We start from the raw sequence: 20,472 nt of genomic DNA on the forward strand, positions 1-20,472 counted from the left end.
ATTCCCCACACTTCAGTGCTTGTTTTCTCGCATGAACTGAAATTGAACGAACAGGTTAGAATTTTAGCAACCGGGAAATTACAGAGCCATTTCCCCTAGATAACACTTGCTTCCATTCAGCCACAAGAGCATTAGTGAGGTCAGACACTGATGTTGGGTGATTAGGCCTGGCTCGCAGTTGGCGTTCCAATTCATCCCAAAGGTGTTTGATGGGGTGGAGGTCAGAGCTCTGTTCAGAATCGTCTAGAATGTCATTGTATGCTCTAGTGTTAAGATGTCCCTTCTCTGGAACTATGAAAAACAGCCCCAGACCATTATTCCTCCTCCATCAGGCAGCGTACTCCTGGCATCCGCCAAACCCAGATTCGTCCTTGGCTAAATGTCAAGGCTTTTTACTTAGATTCTTGACAAAGCGACTTATACAGTAATGTTCTTATTCAGGATTTGCTTATCCTTGTAGTTGGGATGTTTTAGCCTATGGTCAGAAGCTAGCTGCTTCAGATGTGGACAATATGTTTGTCTTATCATCCACAAAAAATCCCATTCCACTGAAACAATTACTACTGGCTTATATCTTTCAGGCTGTCCTCAACTGTCCCTGAGGTGCTTTAGGTGCATGTTTTCTGTGTGTATAGAGCAGTAGTCACCCTTTTTTGAGTCTAGATAACTTTGAGTCAAAATGCAAGCCGAGATCTACCATTCAGATAAAAATGTTTTACATGACTTCAAAAAATGTAAGCTTATGCAGCATTATCCATATTGGCTTTGCTTGAATTGCCCTGCCAATGCATTATTCTTCTCAACATTTTAGGTAGGCTATATGATCACACCGGTGATAGACCAGTTGTTGTATTACTTGTGAGGCACAGCTTAGTGAGCATACCTTTAAATAATTTGCTTTTTTTATTTTACTGGGCTGATGGAGCCCGCATCTGATGGTCAGTCTCGACAGAGGGAGAGTGCAGAAGGGTCCGCCTCTCAACGGTCCTCTGTTCTCCCTTTCCTCCGCTGACACCAACCAAAAAAGGACACCGTCTTCCAGCTGATGGCAAAACTCGAGTCGCATAGCATTATTTCTGCCTCATGCACTAATTCATGTTGTTACTCCTATGACTAACTATCTTGTCCTCAACTAACCTGTGCCGCTGCACATTGACTTGTACCGGTACCCCCTGTATATAGCCTCGCTACTAGTATTTTATTGTTGCTCTTTAATATTATTATATTTATACTTCTTTTTACTTCAGTTTATTTTAGTAAATATTTTCTTAACACTTATTTTTCTTAAAACTGCATTGTTGGTTAAGGGCTTGTAAGTTAGAATTTCCCCATAAGGTCTGTACACCTGTTCTATTCAGCGCTTGTGACAAATACAATTTGATTTGATTGAATTGATGACCAGAGAGTGAAATATTACTCGATATTAAAGAAGACCCAAGCAGCTAGGGCTGTCTCTGACCAAAAAAATATTGGTCGACCTAAGGTTGTCTGTTTCTACCAATCGATTGGTCGAAATGTTTAAATGTGTATTTTTCCATATATACGTGTTATATGTGTTATAATAAAATCAACTATTTTTTAAATTTGTATTTTACCTTTATTTAACTAGGCAAGTCAGTTAAGAATACATTCTTATTTTCAATGACAGCCTAGGAACAGTGGGTTAACTGCCTTGTTCAGGGGAAGAACGACAGATTTTTACCTTGTCAGCTTGGGGATTCAATCTTGCAACCTTTTGCTCTAACCACTAGGCTACCTGCTATATGCATTGATCTTGTCTGATGTTGCTTTAAGCACACTGTTTGATGAAATAAGACACAAATGACTTGAGGGAGCAAGAGATCAAGATAACCAGAAGAAAGAAAACATAACTTGACCCAACTATTCTCTTCCTGCTGGCTTTCGCAGATTCTGCCATTACTCTCCTAAAGTTGCCAGTATTGGGCTTCACAAGAAGTTGGCAACCTTTCTCATGTGGAATGCCAATTTATCTATTTCTACCGATATGCGTGCAAGTTATGGTTTTCATATGCAAATGTTCATGGAACAGTTTCATTGAATTTATAATAACGTATTCATATCTAAAAATCTTTGTCATGTGGTTAATCAAAATTCTATCTAAATGAAAATGACACAAACCTAAAAAGTAACTTCCATTGCCAACTATGTAAAAATATGCTACATAAATCCTTTAGGTATGAAACACATTGGCTACGCATGGCCTGTCTGCAACAAACTTGAAACATTGTATGAACTATCAACTTGGGTCTACCAAAGTTTATACTAGTAAACTTGCAACATTGTATAAAATATTCTGGGCCCTCAGAGTTTCCTGGGCCAGTGAGGTCGGGACAGACACAGCTGTACGCTATTTGCGCAAGGGATAAGAGGTCGTCACGTAGGCCTATTTTATGACGTTTTCTCTGGATCAGAGCTTGACATTCCCTTTCACGCTGAGTGGTTATCGAAAGGAGGAGAAAAAGGAGAAATTTCTCTAGGAGAAAAAAATCTAATACATTGAGGAACTATTGTCATTCTCAATGGATGTAAAAACAGACTTTGTTTGCTTGCTGTTTAAGGGGAAGAAAACAACATTACGTTGAGAAGCTCCACAGCTCATTAGTGGTGGTGCGTTAAGCCAATCAGAAATACTATCAGATCCCCAAATGGGAACATTTATATGCCCACATCTGGTAGCCTTTAGGCCTGCTTCTATGTGTAATCAGGTGCACGTCCTTACTCATCATCGACAGGAGTGCTCCAGAACAAAAGACGATGACTAAATTGACAAAACTAATAAATGGAATGAAATAAACCAGAACTTGTTTCTTACAAGTGTAGCATAGGCTCTGCAAACAACGTGTCCACCCTGACAATGAGAACTGTTCAAAAATGGAATAATAATATATTGAATTCATTAACAGAAATTACCTTGACCAAACAAACATTGTAGATTAGAAATTATAGGAATTAACAGTAAATGTATTACTGGTGTAATGGAGAATTGATAGACACTAACAATCAAACGCAAACAATTCACACAATGAAGTTATGAAACAATGAATGTGCACAACTTGGTGGGAGAGAGCTAGAGAGAGACTTGCATTGTGCATCTTAGCCACACTCCCCTTCTTTGACTTTGCCATCCCCGTGGACTCCGCAATGGATTAGTTCACTGAGATGGGCTCGAATCAGACAGGTGTCTCGTGTGCCATAAAAAAATAAAATAGATACTGTATATTTGCTACTGCTTGTCTAAAAAAGATCTTGGTCGACCAACAGCCTATCGACCAAACAATCGACCAGTCGACTAATTGGGGTCAGCCCTAAAGCCGCTAATAATAACACAAGCCTATCAATACACTTTTGTACTCATTCATTGCAGCGGCAGTGCTGGTTGTAGCACGAGTGGAAGTAGGGAGAACGCACATTTTATGGATTATAAAAGTGTTGACAGCGCTGAATAAAAACATAAACATAAACTCACTCATAAAAACAGCAGCTCTTTGCTGTATTCGTTGAGTCTCCCTCTAGTCATGGTTTTAAATGTTTAGAAATCTCACAGTGTCAACTTTGCTGTATTCGTTGAGTCTCCCTCTAGTCATGGTTTTAAATGTTTAGAAATCTCACAGTATCAACTTTGCTGTATTCGTTGAGTCTCCCTCTAGTCATGGTTTTAAACGTTTAGAAATCTCACAGTATCAACTTTGCTGTATTCGTTGAGTCTCTCTCTAGTCATAGTTTTAAACGTTTAGAAATCTCACAGTATCAACTTTGCTGTATTCGTTGAGTCTCTCTCTAGTCATAGTTTTAAACGTTTAGAAATCTCACAGTATCAACTTTGCTGTATTCGTTGAGTCTCCCTCTAGTCATAGTTTTAAACGTTTAGAAATCTCACAGTATCAACTTTGCTGTATTCGTTGAGTCTCTCTCTAGTCATAGTTTTAAACGTTTAGAAATCTCACAGTATCAACTTTGCTGTATTCGTTGAGTCTCTCTCTAGTCATAGTTTTAAACGTTTAGAAATCTCACAGTATCAACTTTGCTGTATTCGTTGAGTCTCCCTCTAGTCATAGTTTTAAACGTTTAGAAATCTCACAGTATCAACTTTGCTGTATTCGTTGAGTCTCTCTCTAGTCATAGTTTTAAACGTTTAGAAATCTCACAGTATCAACTTTGCTGTATTCGTTGACAGTCTCCCTCTAGTCATAGTTTTAAACGTTTAGAAATCTCACAGTATCAACTTTGCTGTATTCGTTGAGTCTCTCTCTAGTCATAGTTTTAAACGTTTAGAAATCTCACAGTATCAACTTTGCTGTATTCGTTGACAGTCTCTCTCTAGTCATAGTTTTAAACGTTTAGAAATCTCACAGTATCAACTTTGCTGTATTCGTTGAGTCTCTCTCTAGTCATGGTTTTAAACGTTTAGAAATCTCACAGTATCAACTTTGCTGTATTCGTTGAGTCTCCCTCTAGTCATAGTTTTAAACGTTTAGAAATCTCACAGTATCAACTTTGCTGTATTCGTTGAGTCTCCCTCTAGTCATAGTTTTAAACGTTTAGAAATCTCACAGTATCAACTTTGCTGTATTCGTTGAGTCTCCCTCTAGTCATAGTTTTAAACGTTTAGAAATCTCACAGTATCAACTTTGCTGTATTCGTTGAGTCTCTCTCTAGTCATAGTTTTAAACGTTTAGAAATCTCACAGTATCAACTTTGCTGTATTCGTTGAGTCTCTCTCTAGTCATAGTTTTAAACGTTTAGAAATCTCACAGTATCAACTTTGCTGTATTCGTTGAGTCTCTCTCTAGTCATAGTTTTAAACGTTTAGAAATCTCACAGTATCAACTTTGCTGTATTCGTTGACAGTCTCTCTCTAGTCATGGTTTTAAATGTTTAGAAATCTCACAGTATCAACTTTGCTGTATTCGTTGAGTCTCTCTCTAGTCATGGTTTTAAACGTTTAGAAATCTCACAGTATCAACTTTGCTGTATTCGTTGACAGTCTCTCTCTAGTCATAGTTTTAAACGTTTAGAAATCTCACAGTATCAACTTTGCTGTATTCGTTGAGTCTCTCTCTAGTCATGGTTTTAAACGTTTAGAAATCTCACAGTATCAACTTTGCTGTATTCGTTGAGTCTCTCTCTAGTCATGGTTTTAAACGTTTAGAAATCTCACAGTATCAACTTTGCTGTATTCGTTGAGTCTCTCTCTAGTCATGGTTTTAAACGTTTAGAAATCTCACAGTATCAACTTTGCTGTATTCGTTGAGTCTCTCTCTAGTCAAGGTTTTAAACGTTTAGAAATCTCACAGTATCAACTTTGCTGTATTCGTTGAGTCTCTCTCTAGTCATAGTTTTAAACGTTTAGAAATCTCACAGTATCAACTTTGCTGTATTCGTTGAGTCTCCCTCTAGTCATGGTTTTAAACGTTTAGAAATCTCACAGTATCAACTTTGCTGTATTCGTTGAGTCTCCCTCTAGTCATGGTTTTAAACGTTTAGAAATCTCACAGTATCAACTTTGCTGTATTCGTTGAGTCTCTCTCTAGTCATGGTTTTAAACGTTTAGAAATCTCACAGTGTCAACTTTGCTGTATTCGTTGAGTCTCTCTCTAGTCAAGGTTTTAAATGTTTAGAAATCTCACAGTATCAACTTTGCTGTAGCTGTGTTTTATGCCTACTACGTTACTGCAGACACAGTAATCTGAGCCATCCAATTGGCCAGTAAGGGCAGCGTCCATCTGTTTCTCATGCAATCTTTGTCATTACTGTAGAAAAGACAAGGGATTCAGTGTACATGTTGTCTCCCAAAGATTTGGAAAAGGTCACACCAGCTTGAATGGGCGTGCTGCAAACACGAGGCTGTCTTGTCATCTGTTGGATTGTGTGTTCAGTGCATTACTGAGGGGGGGGATGTTATCCAGCCAGCAGCACTGACAAATCACTAGGAGCCAGGGATGTGTATCTGCCTTCTCATGTGTGTGAGGGTATTCTCTGGTGGTCTGTCTCAGCAGGGCTCAGGCTCTGTCTGTGCCCATGAGCAGAAGGAGGCGAGGGGGTAGGAGGGAGGGGGAAGGCAAGGGAGGAAGTGATGTGGCCAGGGGAGAAATTGTGGTTGGCTCACCAGAGGAATGACGACAATAAGCAGCAGCTAATGATCTGAGGATACTGGAAACTCCTCTGAGATGTCGCCTGGTGTAACGGCTGTCTGTGGAAGTAGACCAAGGTGCAGCGGAGTTAGTGTTCATCTTTGAATTTTAATAAACGTAAGAACACTATACACACAAAGCAAGAAAACCGACAGCCAAACAGTCCTGTCAGGTGCAAAACACTAAACAGAAACAATCCCCCACAAAACCCAAAGGAAAAACAGGCTCCTTATGTGTGACTCCCAATCAGCAACAACGAACTACAGCTGTGCCTGATTGGGAGCCACACACGGCCCAAAACAAAGAAATACAAAATCATAGAAAAATTAACATAGAACGCCCACCCAATGTAACACCCTGGCCTAACCAAAATAAAGAACAAAAACCCCTCTCTATGGCCAGGGCGTTACACCTGGGCCTCCTAATCCAACACTTCTGTTGTAATTGGTTTTTCTCTCAGGCTCAGTCAGAAGTTCATGCTTATTCTAACTTTGTCCTTTCTCCTAAAGCTACCCAGAGGGGGCCTCTGCCTAATATCTGCTCCCGGAGAGGAGGGAACAGGCAGTGTTCCTGGTGGCCTAGAGGTCTCTGGGCGCTGCCAGAGTGCTGTGTCAGAGGTAGCAAAGTGTGTGAAGTCGTAGAGGATACATAGTGTAGGATAAATGGGAGGAAATTGGTGCCAGCAGCCAACAAGGCCTTAGGGATCCCTCGCTCCCCATAAGCAGCTGTCTTGCTAAAGGCAAGCCAGTGTGGGACAGAGAGAGGAGACACACCAGCTACTTACAGTAGTGTGCTGCCCAGATCTAGGGCTCATATTTTCTTATCCTCACAGCTCTTCCCCCAGGCCCCCTCATTTAGCGTTCTCTCTCTCTCTGGCTCACTCATTCTTTCCCACTATCTATATTTCTCTCTCAACTTCTAAAAGCACTGCAGTCTTAGCTCACTCTTAAAACTTATTTGATTCTTTATTGTGCCACTCATGATTCGTTTGTGAAGTTAGTTTCTATTCACATAATTTAGGTTTACTGCCAACGCATCTGAGAATTACATTTCAAAAGAACAAGAAGATGCAATGTTTCCTTGACAATGTCTTAGTTAATCCAGGCCTTCATTCACGTTTCGGAAGTATCTTGAGGATTTCAGATATAAGATTTGAATGATCTATGGTCTACAAAATATTTGAATGGTCTACAAAATTGAACTGTTTATATCGCTCATGCTTTCAGAGATTTACATTACTCTGAGTATTATGTTATGCTAGTAAAACAAATACAGCGCAGTATGATTTAAAATCGAGCTAAAATAATCTATGGAATTTTTCTCTGCTTTATAATTGCATTAGCAGGTAACCATGACGATGCGTGAATTGAGGCTATTCAACACAAAACACTAGTCTAAAAGCCTTTCAGCCAGACCTGAAATCAAAGGACTGAATATCTGTTACTGTTTTTTTTTTGGGGGGGGGGGGGGGTCCACACTGTCAAACATAAAAGGTAAGACATGATGTCTGTCTGGTGGTTTATTATTAATTGATTTGCACAAATGTGTCATTTTTTTCTCTCAAAGAGAGAGCTGGGTATTCCCTGGCCTTCCAATGTGACTCGCACACTACAGCCAATGAGAAATAGCCTGGTGTCCCATGCAAGGTCGGTGCCATGCAGGGCCTTATAGCCCAGTGTTCCATCCAGGGTCTGTGCCATGCAGGGCCTTATAGCCCAGTGGTCCATGCAGGGTCAGTGTCATGCAGGGCCTTATATCCCAGTGTTCCATGCAGGGTCTGTGCCATGCAGGGCCTTATAGCCAAGTGGTCCATCCAGGGTCTGTGCCATGCAGGGCCTTATAGCCCAGTGTTCCATCCAGGGTCGGTGCCATGCAGGGCCTTATAGCCCAGTGGTCCATCCAGGGTCTGTGCCATGCAGGGCCTTATAGCCCAGTGTTCCATCCAGGGTCTGTGCCATGCAGGGCCTTATAGCCCAGTGGTCCATGCAGGGTCTGTGCCATGCAGGGCCGTATAGCCCAGTGGTCCATGCAGGGTCTGTGCCATGCAGTCCTAACTTCCTAATAAGGAAGCATGGATGTGTGTGTGCGTGTGTCCGGCGTACGTGCATGTTCTGTGCAAGGCCAGAATATGTATCATGAAAAAATAAACTCAAACACTTTGATTTCCGATGAAACTTTGATGTCGTCTGTTGTTTCTGGGAGTACATTATTTAAACTGGCAGCCAGCTGCATGTGATGTGTTGGTTGTTGTGGGTTTGTGTTGGAGGGGTAATGCTGAGGGTTATGTGAGCCAAGAGGTTTCCCAGGCATTTCTTCAGGGGAGATCACGAGGAGCATTTACTGTACATGTGCAGGGCTGTGAAAACTGTGTGTGTATACATTCACTGGCTCCTACAGACAGTGAGTCACATGGTTGTGGCTTGCTATATTAAGCAGGCAGACAGGCATCAAGGAATTCAGTTACTGTTTGATTGAATGTTTGAATGGGCAAAATGAGTGAGCTAAGCGACTTGGAGCGTGATATGATCTTCGGTGCAGTTTCCCAGATCCAGTCTCTTAAATGGCCGCTCTCTGGGCTTTTCACAACGTTGTTGTGGGTTTGTGTTGGAGGGGTAATGCTGAGGGCAATGTGAGCCAAGAGGTTTCCCAGGCATTTCTTCAGGGGAAATATCTAAGGTTTCCTGAGAATGTTGCAACAAACAAAAATCATCTAGTCAGTGGCAGTCCTGTGGGTGAAAACAGATCGTTGATGAGAGCAGTCGAAGGAGAATGGCATGCTAACAAACAGACAAATAACAGTGCAGTACAACAGTGGTGTGCAGAACGGCATCTTGGAATGCACAACTCATTGATCCTTGTCACGGATGGGCTATTGTAGCTGATGACCACACCAGGTCCCACTCCTATCAGCTAAATACAAGAAGAAGTGGCTCCAGTGGGCACGCGATCACCAACACTGGACAATTGAGGAGTGGAAAAACATCATCTGGGCTGGCGAATCCTGGTACTTGTTGCATCATGCTGATTGCAGAGTCAGGATTTGGCATCCTGCCTGGTGTCAACAGTACAAGCTGGTGGCGGTGGTGTACCGGCGTCCAATCTGCAGCAACTGCGTGATGCCATCACGCCAACATTAACCAACATCCCTATGAAACGTTTCCAACTTGTAGACTCTCAAGAGGATTCAGGCTGTTCAGGAGGCAAAGGGGGGCACACCCGGTACTAGATGGGTGTACCTAATAAACTGTCCTGTGGGGGTATATGCTGCTATTCAAAGGATTTTGTAAGAACAAGAAAAATTATTAATTCAAACTACTGAAGTGCCATGACACTTTTAGCTGGCAGAAAACACAGAAAAAAATTAATGAACACAACATGCCGCAATTTCTAAGATTTTACTGAATTACAGTTCATATAAGGAAATAAGACAATTGAAATAAATTCATCAGGCCCTAATCTATGGATTTCACATGACTAAGAATACAGATATGCACTTGTTGGTCACAGATATCTTTAAAAAAAACTGGTTGGGGCGTGGATTAGAAAACCAGTCAGTATCTGTTTTGACCACCATTTGCCTCATGCAGCGCGACACATCTTCTTCTCATAGAGTTGATCAGGCTGTTGATTGTAGCCTGTGGAATGTTGCCCCATTCATCTACAATGGCTGTTTGAAGTAGCTGGATATTGGCCGGAACTGGAACACGCTGTACATGTCGATCCAGAGCATCCCAAACATGCTCAATGGGTGACATGTCTGGTGAGTATGCAGGTCATGGAAGAACTGGGACATTTTCAGCTTCCAGGAATTGTGTATAGATCCTTGTGACATGGGGCCGTGCATTATCATGCTGAAACATGAGGTGATGGTGGCGGATGAATGGCACAACAACGGGCTCAGGATCTCATCACGGTATCTCTGTGCATTCAAATTGCCATAGATAAAATTCAATTGTGTTCGTTGCCTGTAGCTTATGCCTGCCCATACCATAACCTCACCGCCACCATGGGGCACTCTGTTTACAATGTTGACATCTGCCATCTGCCCGGTACAGTTGAAACCGGGATTCATCAGTGAAGAGCACACTTCTCTAGCATGCCAGTGGCCATCAAAGGTGAGCATTTGTCCATTAAAGTCGGTTACGATACCGAACTGCAGTCAGGTCAAGACCTGAGCTTCCCTGAGAAGGTTTCTGACAGTTTGTGCAGAAATTCTTTGGTTGTGCAAACCCACAGTTTCATCAGCTCTCCGGGTGGCTGGTCTCAGACGATCCCACAGGTGAAGAAGCCGGATGTGGAGGTCCTGGGCTGGTGTGGTTACACGTGGTGTGCGGTTGTGAGGCTGGTTGGACGTGCTGACAAAATCTCTAAAACCACGTTGGAGGCAGCTTATGGTAGAGAAATTAACATTAAATTCTCTGGCAACAGCTCTGGTGGTATTGCGTGCCAATTGCACGCTCCCTCAACACTTCTGTGACATTGTGTTGTGTGACAGAACTGCACATTTTAGAGTGGCCTTTTATTGTCCCCAGCACAAGGTGCACCTGTGTAATGATCATGCTGTTTAATCAACTTCTTGACATGACACACCATTAAGGTGGATGGATTATCTTAGAAAAGGAGAAATGCTCACTAGCAGGGATGTAAACAAGTTTGTGCACAATATTTGAGAGGATCACGCTTTTTGTGTGTATAGAACATTTCTGGGATCTTTTATTTCAGCTCATGAAACATGGGACCAACACTACATGCTGCGTTTATATTTTTGTTCAGTATATATTAGTATGGGCATTGAACCTTACATAATGTCTCAGAACTAACTGTTGCTTATCATTTTCAGGGTCTTTTCTTTGTACTTGTATCCACTCCATTTGAGAAACAAAATGTATGCATTTCATCAATATTCAATAACCTACATTTTCTGATATTGCCTCTGCGTTTGGCCCTGTAGTTCATTTTTTAAATATGCCATTTCTGAAAGCAAAAATGCTGATGTGAAGGTTTCAAACATAATGTCAGCAATGTTCCCCATTGTACTGATAACGCAGCCAATAATTGCTTACCTGCTCTGAATAGAAATGTCAAATGTCTCCCTACTGATTGGTTCACAGATATTGTACACACACTGTGGTTTGGATGAGTTTTCTGCGTTTATCACAATTTGCTGGTAAAGATGAAGACCCTAAAGGTCACGGTTGCTTTGTTAGCAACAGAAAACCATTTACCTCATTCAGGGAGAATGTCTACGTGGTAATTGCTGCCTAGTTTACCTAGGTGGGCCTGTTTTGGTGGGTAGGAGATGCCTCTACTACCCAATGCTCTCTGAAGAATCTAACCTTAACACAGAAATCAGAAAGTATCTATATGTATGCGTGGCACAGTCTCTGTTCAGATGCACTTCCTGTGTTCTAAGATGAAGTCTGCGGGAGAGCGGAAAGGAGAGGAGAGGGCATGGTAACAGCTCCAGTGGAAACAGATTAGATGGAGCAAAGCAGCAATGCATATCTAGGACATTTTGTTATGGGATCCAAATGTATTCTTTCTGACCATATCTGTAATGACTGCATCGGTTGCACAGACACAGGGCTAAACCATTCGATCAGACCCAATCTATTCATGCCTGTTTTGCATTGGAATACGATGCGATACATAGAGACGGCGTGTCAACACTCCACAGCAGCTCTGTGTGTGTATGCCTCTCATCCTGTATGAAAGCTGGTGGTGATGATGAATGCGCCATGCTGACTACATGTCATACAAGCTACAGGGTTCTCTCTAAGCACACCAGTGTCCCTGTGTGTTGTATTGTGGGTTGTTTTGTGTTTGAGCCTTTTCCTGTCAGTATTAGAATGGGAACAATTGAGTTCGTAATTTGCTAACCTTGTGAATATATTGGATTAGTTGAGTTGTGTGCATTACACCAGCGCAAGCCAGCGTTACATCTGACATTCCATGTAAAGGAGACTATTTGATGGGCTTCTATAGCCTCATCATATGTACGCTACAGGGTTTCAGTGTTGAAGGTGACTGAAGGTAAAGTGTAATGGATGATTGTGATTAGCTAAATGGTAGATCCATCCTGTGCTCAGTGATGTCAGTGCTGCATTGCAGAGCGAAGCAGTCAGTGTGGCAGCCTCTCAATGAAACGCATCCCTTAACTCCACTTCAACCGCCAGCGCTGTCATGGATATAGAGATTCCATATATCATGTCTACACGGATTACTCTGAAGGCAGCTAAGTCTGGCTTAAACAGCTCTGAGAGTTTAATTCTGCCAGTCAGAGCCTAACCAGGGCGCTGTTTCATTATCAGACATGCACCAGTGATCAGGCAGAACTCTGAACACCCAGGCCTAGGAAGGGAAAGCCTAGATTTCTTTATTTTTTGAAAGGGGAAAGGGGTTGAAATTGGATGGTGGCAAGGTGATCAAACATTTTTCTCCACTACACCATCTCTTTATACCTGTTAATTTCTGTCTGTCTGGGTGTCTAGTGAATAGAATGTGTAAAGCCTTCTCCCCACATCTCCTAACACACACACATACACAGTCACGCAACCCTCACACCCCTTTCCGCTTTTGATTCAATGCTGCCGGCAATCTCACACCACGATGCTATATGTCCTATTAATCAATGATAATAATTCTGTACAAGTTGGTATCTAAATATGAGTGTGTGAAGCATGCTCTGTTCCCACTGTTCCCTGGTGACTGTGATCCAAGCAGACCGTAATGGATTAGCCAGTGGAATGGGGACTGGGGTCTCCTCCTGGGGGGATAGGGGCAGCTGTCTGCCACTGATGGGGCTTAGACTAGAGCCAGTGGCCCACAGTGGTGGCTCAGTCGTAGCTGGCCCAGCTGCCCCTAAAAACAGCAGGTTGCCTTGCCGTGACATCAGAGTCACCTTGGGGGGGGGGGGGGGGGGAAATATGTTTCCTCCGAAATGTAAAAAGTCATGTTGATAATGTGTTTACTGTGTGACTGACTGCATCTCCCAGACTCCTTCATGTGGTGCATTCAAGCGACACCGGATATTCCTCTCGGGCTGTGACTCAGTGACGCTATGTTGACTGGGTGAAGACAGCCTTGGTCTGGCTCTTTGTCTGATGTGTTGTTGGATGTGTTGTCTATTGTTTGATTTCCTAGAACCAAGGGTTAGTGTGGGATTTATTCCAACATATTCTGCAGTGATTAGGTCAAGGGAAGGAATTCATCTGAGCTGGTGTCATTATTGGACAGGCATCACAAACACCCAAAGACAAAGGTTTGGCTTTGTTGTCCACATCTGTGTACGATTGTGTTGGAAGCAGTGATATTTCAAGCACATTTAAGTCAGGACAGAGACTGGACCATTCAGGAACACTCAACACCTCTTGGATAGCCATTCTGTCTTTGGCATACAAATGTGTGTAATTGTCCCGCTGAAAAATAAATCTGTATCCCAGGGTTTTGCAAGGGGTGTGTAGAATTTCACTAGGCACTGTATGTAGTTACTACAACTATTACATAATCCAGTAATTGATATGGTGAATTATGCATGTAGAAATAATGAGACTAGTTTACTTATATTTTGGATGTATTATCCATTTTCCCCCTATGAATCATCGCTGAAGCTGCCTGACGGAAAGGAAAACAATACTGGTACTCCCACTTACCTTCTTTCTTCCAGATGCTTCACACAAAGTTTGAATTAATGTTTTATTTCCTTTTCATCCCAGCCATTTTAACAATGTGTCAGAATGAAGCGGTTGTGGAGCCTACCTACCCATAGGTAATCAATGGTTCTTAGAGTGGGATTGAGCCCAGGTATAAATATTCAGTGCATGGGTCTGCACATTAAGAATTAATAAGAAGAGACCTCTGTTTCAACTCAGCTGAAAAGCAGACGCTAGGCTTGTTTTGGCTGAGGCGTTGTTTCGCTCAGTCCTCTGAAGTCTTAGCACCAGGCATTGTGGGAGCTGACAGCTACTGTGAACCTCGATGACCCGGTAATGACAATATTTTCCTCAGGAGCTTTTATGAAGAGGATCAACTTTGGAACCTCTCCCTCCCCTCCCTCCTTCCACCCCACTCCATGCTATCCTCCTAGTGCCTACCTTTTATCGACTTGAACAGTGCTGCCGTTGTATGAATAACAATGGCAATGCTATTGCTATCACATGAACAGAGTCCTGTGAAGGCCAGTTATGCCTAATGCTTTGATACTGACTGAACAGCTTTCTTTCTCAATATTAATATCAACACTGGGACTTCAAATGGTTATATCACAAACAGTTTATCGCTGTTATTTTCATTATAGTCGATATAGAAAGGTGAAATGGCTCTGCTTGTCTTTAACCTCAGACACAATTCTATTGTGTAACAGCCAATTAACAAGAGTTAATCACAAGATTTTGTGTATTTTCTCTCTTGCCTGATGGTGCAGGATGGATAAAGAGATGTACCCCCACTTACAGACAACGGTAAAAGCCCGTTGGTCAAGATCACATTCTTCTAAAGGATCATATTGCACAGCTAAAGGAATAAAGTGGATTGGAATTTATGTACCTAGAGAAAATGCTTATTTTAAAACCATTCATTTGGTTTTCACTGCCTTGTGATAGAGAGAACCATGCATACCATGTCCCCAGCATGAAACTGAACTGTCTGATATTACAAATTACAGATGTTTCAGAGCAGCCTTGGAAATGTTTTTCTAGTGATTTCCATTTAGAAACAAATTCATCAAACCCATTTCTTCCAGGGAAACTATGGATAGTCTAATAAATGAGGCAACAAGTCCTTCACGGCAGTAAGGAAAATGCAGGTGTAAATATGTTGTGACTATAGGTCCCCCTGCCCCTGGGATGAGAACCTCATCTAATTACTATAGTAACTGACAGCATTGTAGCCCAGTAATGTGATTTATATTGAGTTATACAAGGAATGGATGAATATGTTATAAAAAATGCATAGCGTTGTCTGCACAGATGTTGCATCTGTGCCGCTCCCTGCTTTTTTTGATAACATTTGCCCTTTGTGTCGCAAAGAGGGCGAGAAATGGAACTATGGTCTCATTTTCATCCAATCACCTGCTCTTTTCCTCTGTTAAGAACACTGCTTTGGGGGTTGTTGAAACGGCAGCCTCGGAGGCAATGATTGTGTCTCAGGGCATCCCACTCTAGGGCCATAACACAGTGGGCTGTCAGAAGAACAAACAGGAGGATATGTCTTAATGTGTCTTGCTGTGGGAAAGTCTGGTCTATATTATACAGTGTCTTAAGAAAGTATTCATACCCCTTGACTTATTCCACATTTTGTTGTATTACAGCCTGAATTTAAAAATGGATTAAATAAATAAAAAATCTCACCCATCTACACATCTATATTCTTACCCATCCAACACACACACACAAACACTCACTCCATCATTTGCTCACTCACACATAATATGCACATACATTAATACTGACTCAACACACATGCACACCCACTCACATCCACGCTGCTGCTACTCTGTTTATCTTATAGTCTGTTGCCTAGTAACCTTACCCCTATACATACAGTGTCTACATCTATCGATCCAGTGTCCCTGCACATTGTAAATATGGTATTGGAACTGGCTTTTAAAAATATTTCCTGTATATAGTTTGCTTGCTTACTTTAGTGTGTAGTTCATATTTCTGATTCTTATTTCTCGTGTTTTTTTCTAGTAAGACTGTACATTGTTGTTGATTATTGCATTGTTGGGTTTTGAGTTAACAAGAAAGGCATTTCACTGTACTTTTGCATGTGACATTAAAACTTGTAACTGAATCAAATGAAATTGTATTACTCACATGCGCCGAATACAACAGGTGCAGACATTACCGTGAAATGCTTACTTACGTGCCCCTAACCAACAATGCAGTTTAAAACAAATACGGATAAGAATAAGAAATAAAAGTAACAAGTAATTAAAGAGCAGCAGTAAAATAACAATAGCAAGACTATATACAGGGGGGTAGCGGTACAGGGTCAATGTTCAGGGGCACCGGTTAGGTAATATGTACATGTAGGTAGAGTTATTAAAGTGTTTATGCATAGATGATAACAACAGAGAGTAGCAGCGGTGTAAAATGGGGGGCGGGGGCAATGCAAATAGTGTTGGTAGCCATTTCATTAGGTGTTCAGGAGTCTTATGGCTTGGGGGTAGACACTGTTTAGAAGCCTCTTGGACCCAGACTTGGCACTCAGGTACCGCTTGCCGTGCGGTAACAGAGAGAACAGTCTATGACTAGGGTGGCTGGAGTCTTTGACCATTTTTAGGGCCTTCCTCTGACACTGGTATAGAGGTCCTGGATGGCAGAAAGCTTGGCCCGGTATATAGGTCCTGGATGGCAGGAAGCTTGTCCCCGGTGATGAACTGGGCCGTTAGCACTACCCTCTGTAGTGCCTTGCGGTCGGAGGCTGAGCAGTTGCCATACCAGGCAGGGATGCAACCAGTCAGGATGCTCTCGATGGTGCAGCTGTAGAACCTTTTGAGGATCTAAAGACCCATGACAAATATTTTCAGTCTCCTGAGGGGGAATAGGTTTTGTCGTGCCCTCTTCATGACTGTCTTGGTGTGCTTGGACCATGTTAGTTTGTTGGTGATGTGGACACCAAGGAACTTGAAGCTCTCAAACTGCTCCACTGTAGCCCCGTCGATGAGAATCGGGGTGTGCTCTGTCCTCTTTTTCCTGTAGTCCACAATCATCTCCTTAGTCTTGCTCACATTGAGGGAGAGGTTGTTGTCCTGGCATCACACAGCCAGGTCTCTGACCTCCTCCCTATAGGCTGTCTCGTCGTTGTCGGTGATCAGGCCTATCGCTGTTGTGTCATCGGCAAATTTAATGATGGTGTTGGAGTCGTGCCTGGCTGTGCAGTCATGAGTGAACAGGGAGTACAGGAGGGGCCTGAGCACGCACACCTGAGCACGCACACCTGAGGGGCCCCTGTGTTGAGGATGTGTTGTTACCTACCCTTACCACCTTGGGGCGGCCCGTTAGGAAGTCCAGGATCCAGTTGCAGAGGGAGGTGTTTCGTCCCAGGGTCCTTAGCTTATTGATGAGCTTTGAGGGCATTGTGGCATTGAACGCTGAGCTGTAGTCAATGAATAGCGTTTTCACATAGGTGTTCCTTTTGTCCAGGTGGGAAAGGGCAGTGTGAAGTGCAATAGAGATTTAGTAATCTGTGGATCAGTTGGGGCAGCATGCGAATTGGAGTGGGTGTAGGGTTTCTGGGATGATGGTGAATATCCCATAATGACAGTGAAAATACTTTATTTTATTAAAGGAAAATGTATTGAAAATGAATACAAAACTATCTAATTTACATAAGTATTCACACCCCTGAGTCAAGACTTTGTAGAAGCACCTTTGGCAGCAATTACAGCTTGGAGTTTTTCTGGGTAAGTGTCTAAGAGCTTTGCACACCTGGATAAAATTCTTCAAGCTCTGTCAAGTTGGTTGTTGATCATTGCTAGACAGCCATTTTCAAGCCAATTTAAGTTTAAGTTGAAACTGTAACAAAAACACTCAGGAGCATTCAATGTCGTTTTGGTAACCAACTCCAGTGTATATTTGGCCTCGTGTTTTAGAATATTGTCCTGCTGAAAGGTGAATTGATCCATCCTCAGTTTTTTTCCTAACACAGCCATTAAACTCTGTAACTGTTTTAAAGTCACCATTGGCATCATGGCGAAATCCCTGAGCGGTTTCCTTTCTCTCCGGCTACTGACTTAGGAAGGACACCTGTATATAGCCTTGTTATTGTTATGTACATTTTATTCAAATTTTTTTTACTTTAGTTTATTTAGTAAATATTTGATTAACTCTATTTCTTGAACTGCATTGTTAGTTAAGGGCTTGTAAGTAAGCATTTCACGGTAAGGTATACATACATCTGTTGTATTCGGCACATGTGACAAATACGAGTTGATTTGTATATTTGTAGTGACTGGATGTATTCATACACTATCCAAAGTGTAATTAATAACTTCACCATGATCAAAGGGATATTCAATGTCTGCTTTTTTATTTTTACCCATGTACCAATAGGCGCCGTTCTTTGCAAGGCATTGGAAAACCTCCCTGGTCTTTGTGCTTGAATCATCTGTTTGAAATTCACTGCTCAACTGAGGGACCACCTTACATATAATTGTATGTGTGGGGTACAGAGATGAGGTAGTCATTCAAAAATCATGTATTATTGCACACAGAGTCCATGCAACTTGTTGTGTTAAGCAAATGTGTACTCCTGAACTTATATAGGCTTGCCATAACAAAGGGGTTAAATACTTATTGACTCAAGACATTTCATCTTTTCATTTTTAATTCATTTGTAAACATCTAAAAACATAATTATACTTTGACATTATGGGGTAGTGTGGGTATTATGGGCTAGTGACACATCTCAATTTAATCCATTTTAAATTCAGGCTTTAACACAACAAAATGTGCAAAAAGTCTAGGGGTGTGAATACTTTCTGAATACACTGTACTCTACATCCACACATTCTCTATCATGGTTTTACTCCATTTTCATTAGGTTGCTGTGATTCAGCAAAACAATCTAAAGGCACCTCAATAATAGGACCCAGAAGTAATCAAAAAGTTTGAGTTGCTTTTTGTCTTATCAACAGGCTTTGAGAACTCCAAAGTTTTTATTTTGTTTTACTATTTCATTTGACTATTTCAAGGTTAATTTTTCTGGTGTTTATTCTTCAGAACAAAGGTTGTTTCCTACACAAGGGCATCTGTGAATGTTTTTGTGCTCTGTAATTAATTAATGGTTAGGTACAAGGTGAGCTACGCTATATACATAAACCAATTACACAAAGGGTTATTTGTCTGTGTACGTTTCAAAGCATTTAATTTATTTTGTTTTCAGTATGGTATATAGGGTAATTATCTATGTTATAATTACTGTTCATAACAATACATGTGATGTTGTGGTGATTTATGTTGTGTGTTTATGGACATTGTGGGTATGTTTGGCAATACAGATATAGGAAATGTAAAGCAGGAAATGTAAAGCTTGTGTATTTGAGGTTTATAAAGGCTTCTGAAGTTTGTAATTTCCACTGACATTTCAGACTTGATTTTCCCTTACAAAAAATGTATCAACCCCTACAGACATGTATATTAATTATAATCCACATAATAATTCACATTTCTTGTTGATGCATGATTATTTTCCTGCTGTAGCAAACTGACTCAAATGAAGACCTACATTTATAGTAAAAGCTTCATTGTAAAGTTTATAAGGATTTATACAAAGGGTGGGTCTAATTCTGAATGCTGATTTGGTTAAAACCACATTCCAGCTGGTGTCTATTCCACAAATTACCACCGGCTAAATCTATGACGTTGAAATTCCTATTTACTCTGTTCCATCTGACTGCACAATCCACTGTCTCATCTGCCCAGCCAAGCAATTTATAAACTTGATCTCTACTATAAAAAACATCTGGACATTATCTCACATTTCCTTTAGACTAACATTTCGTTTTCAACAGCAGAGATTTGTACAAACCTTGCTGTCTGTCTCTCCGACGTTTGCAACTGTTTCAATATTCAAATTCGATCTCCAGCTGTCCCATAGTAATGAATGTGTCGGGTTGAGACAGACAGGCAGGCAGCTTTTCTCAGCCAGTCGAAATCATGAATCAGCTGGCATCATTTTTATGGATAGAGTCTCATTAGCTTATTGTTATGGATGTATCCAAATAAATGTCACTATAAAACAGCTTAAACAAATGCAAATGCAGATACTTTGCTGTTATTCTGGCTGCATTTTTTGACGTGACTGTAAGTTAGCCGTAATTTGCTAGCTAGCAAGCAAGGGATAAAAACGTTGCCAGCCAGTATGGCAATGGAACATTTAGAACAAACAACTGGGTCGTGTCCATAGATACAGAACAAAAGACTGAACGACTGGGTCACATCGCTAGCAACCGAACCGATAGAACGAACGACGAACCTCCTTGGTTCCCTACCCTAGATTTGTGTCGGGACTATATCTTGTGGAAGGATGAAATAGTATGAATAAATTCATAAAATGAAGTTTTTAATGAAAATATGTCAATCATAATTTTTTTGCTGGGCCTCGACTTCATCTCGGGCCTAACAACACCTGTGCCAATATATCCTCCAAACACCAGCTTCTCGGGCATTATCACTTAAACAACACGCCAATAATTGTTTAGTACTACGGTTCACATTTGTGAATCAACATCTGTTTCTAAAGCATTTCAAAGCTTTTGTGCCACATTCAAAGTTTTCTATTTTTCGGAATCTCTCAAACAAAAATGGTAGACTAT

The 20,472-nt window shown here is 41.4% G+C and overlaps 1 protein-coding gene across 2 annotated transcripts in view; it reads left to right on the top strand.

The window, feature by feature from the left end:
- Positions 1-20,472, top strand: part of LOC115174806 (exostosin-1) — a 307,505-nt gene that overhangs the window by 201,038 nt on the left and 85,995 nt on the right. The window lies entirely within an intron of this gene.

This window comes from Salmo trutta, chromosome 35 (assembly GCF_901001165.1).
Source record: "Salmo trutta chromosome 35, fSalTru1.1, whole genome shotgun sequence".
Lineage (NCBI taxonomy): Eukaryota > Metazoa > Chordata > Actinopteri > Salmoniformes > Salmonidae > Salmo > Salmo trutta.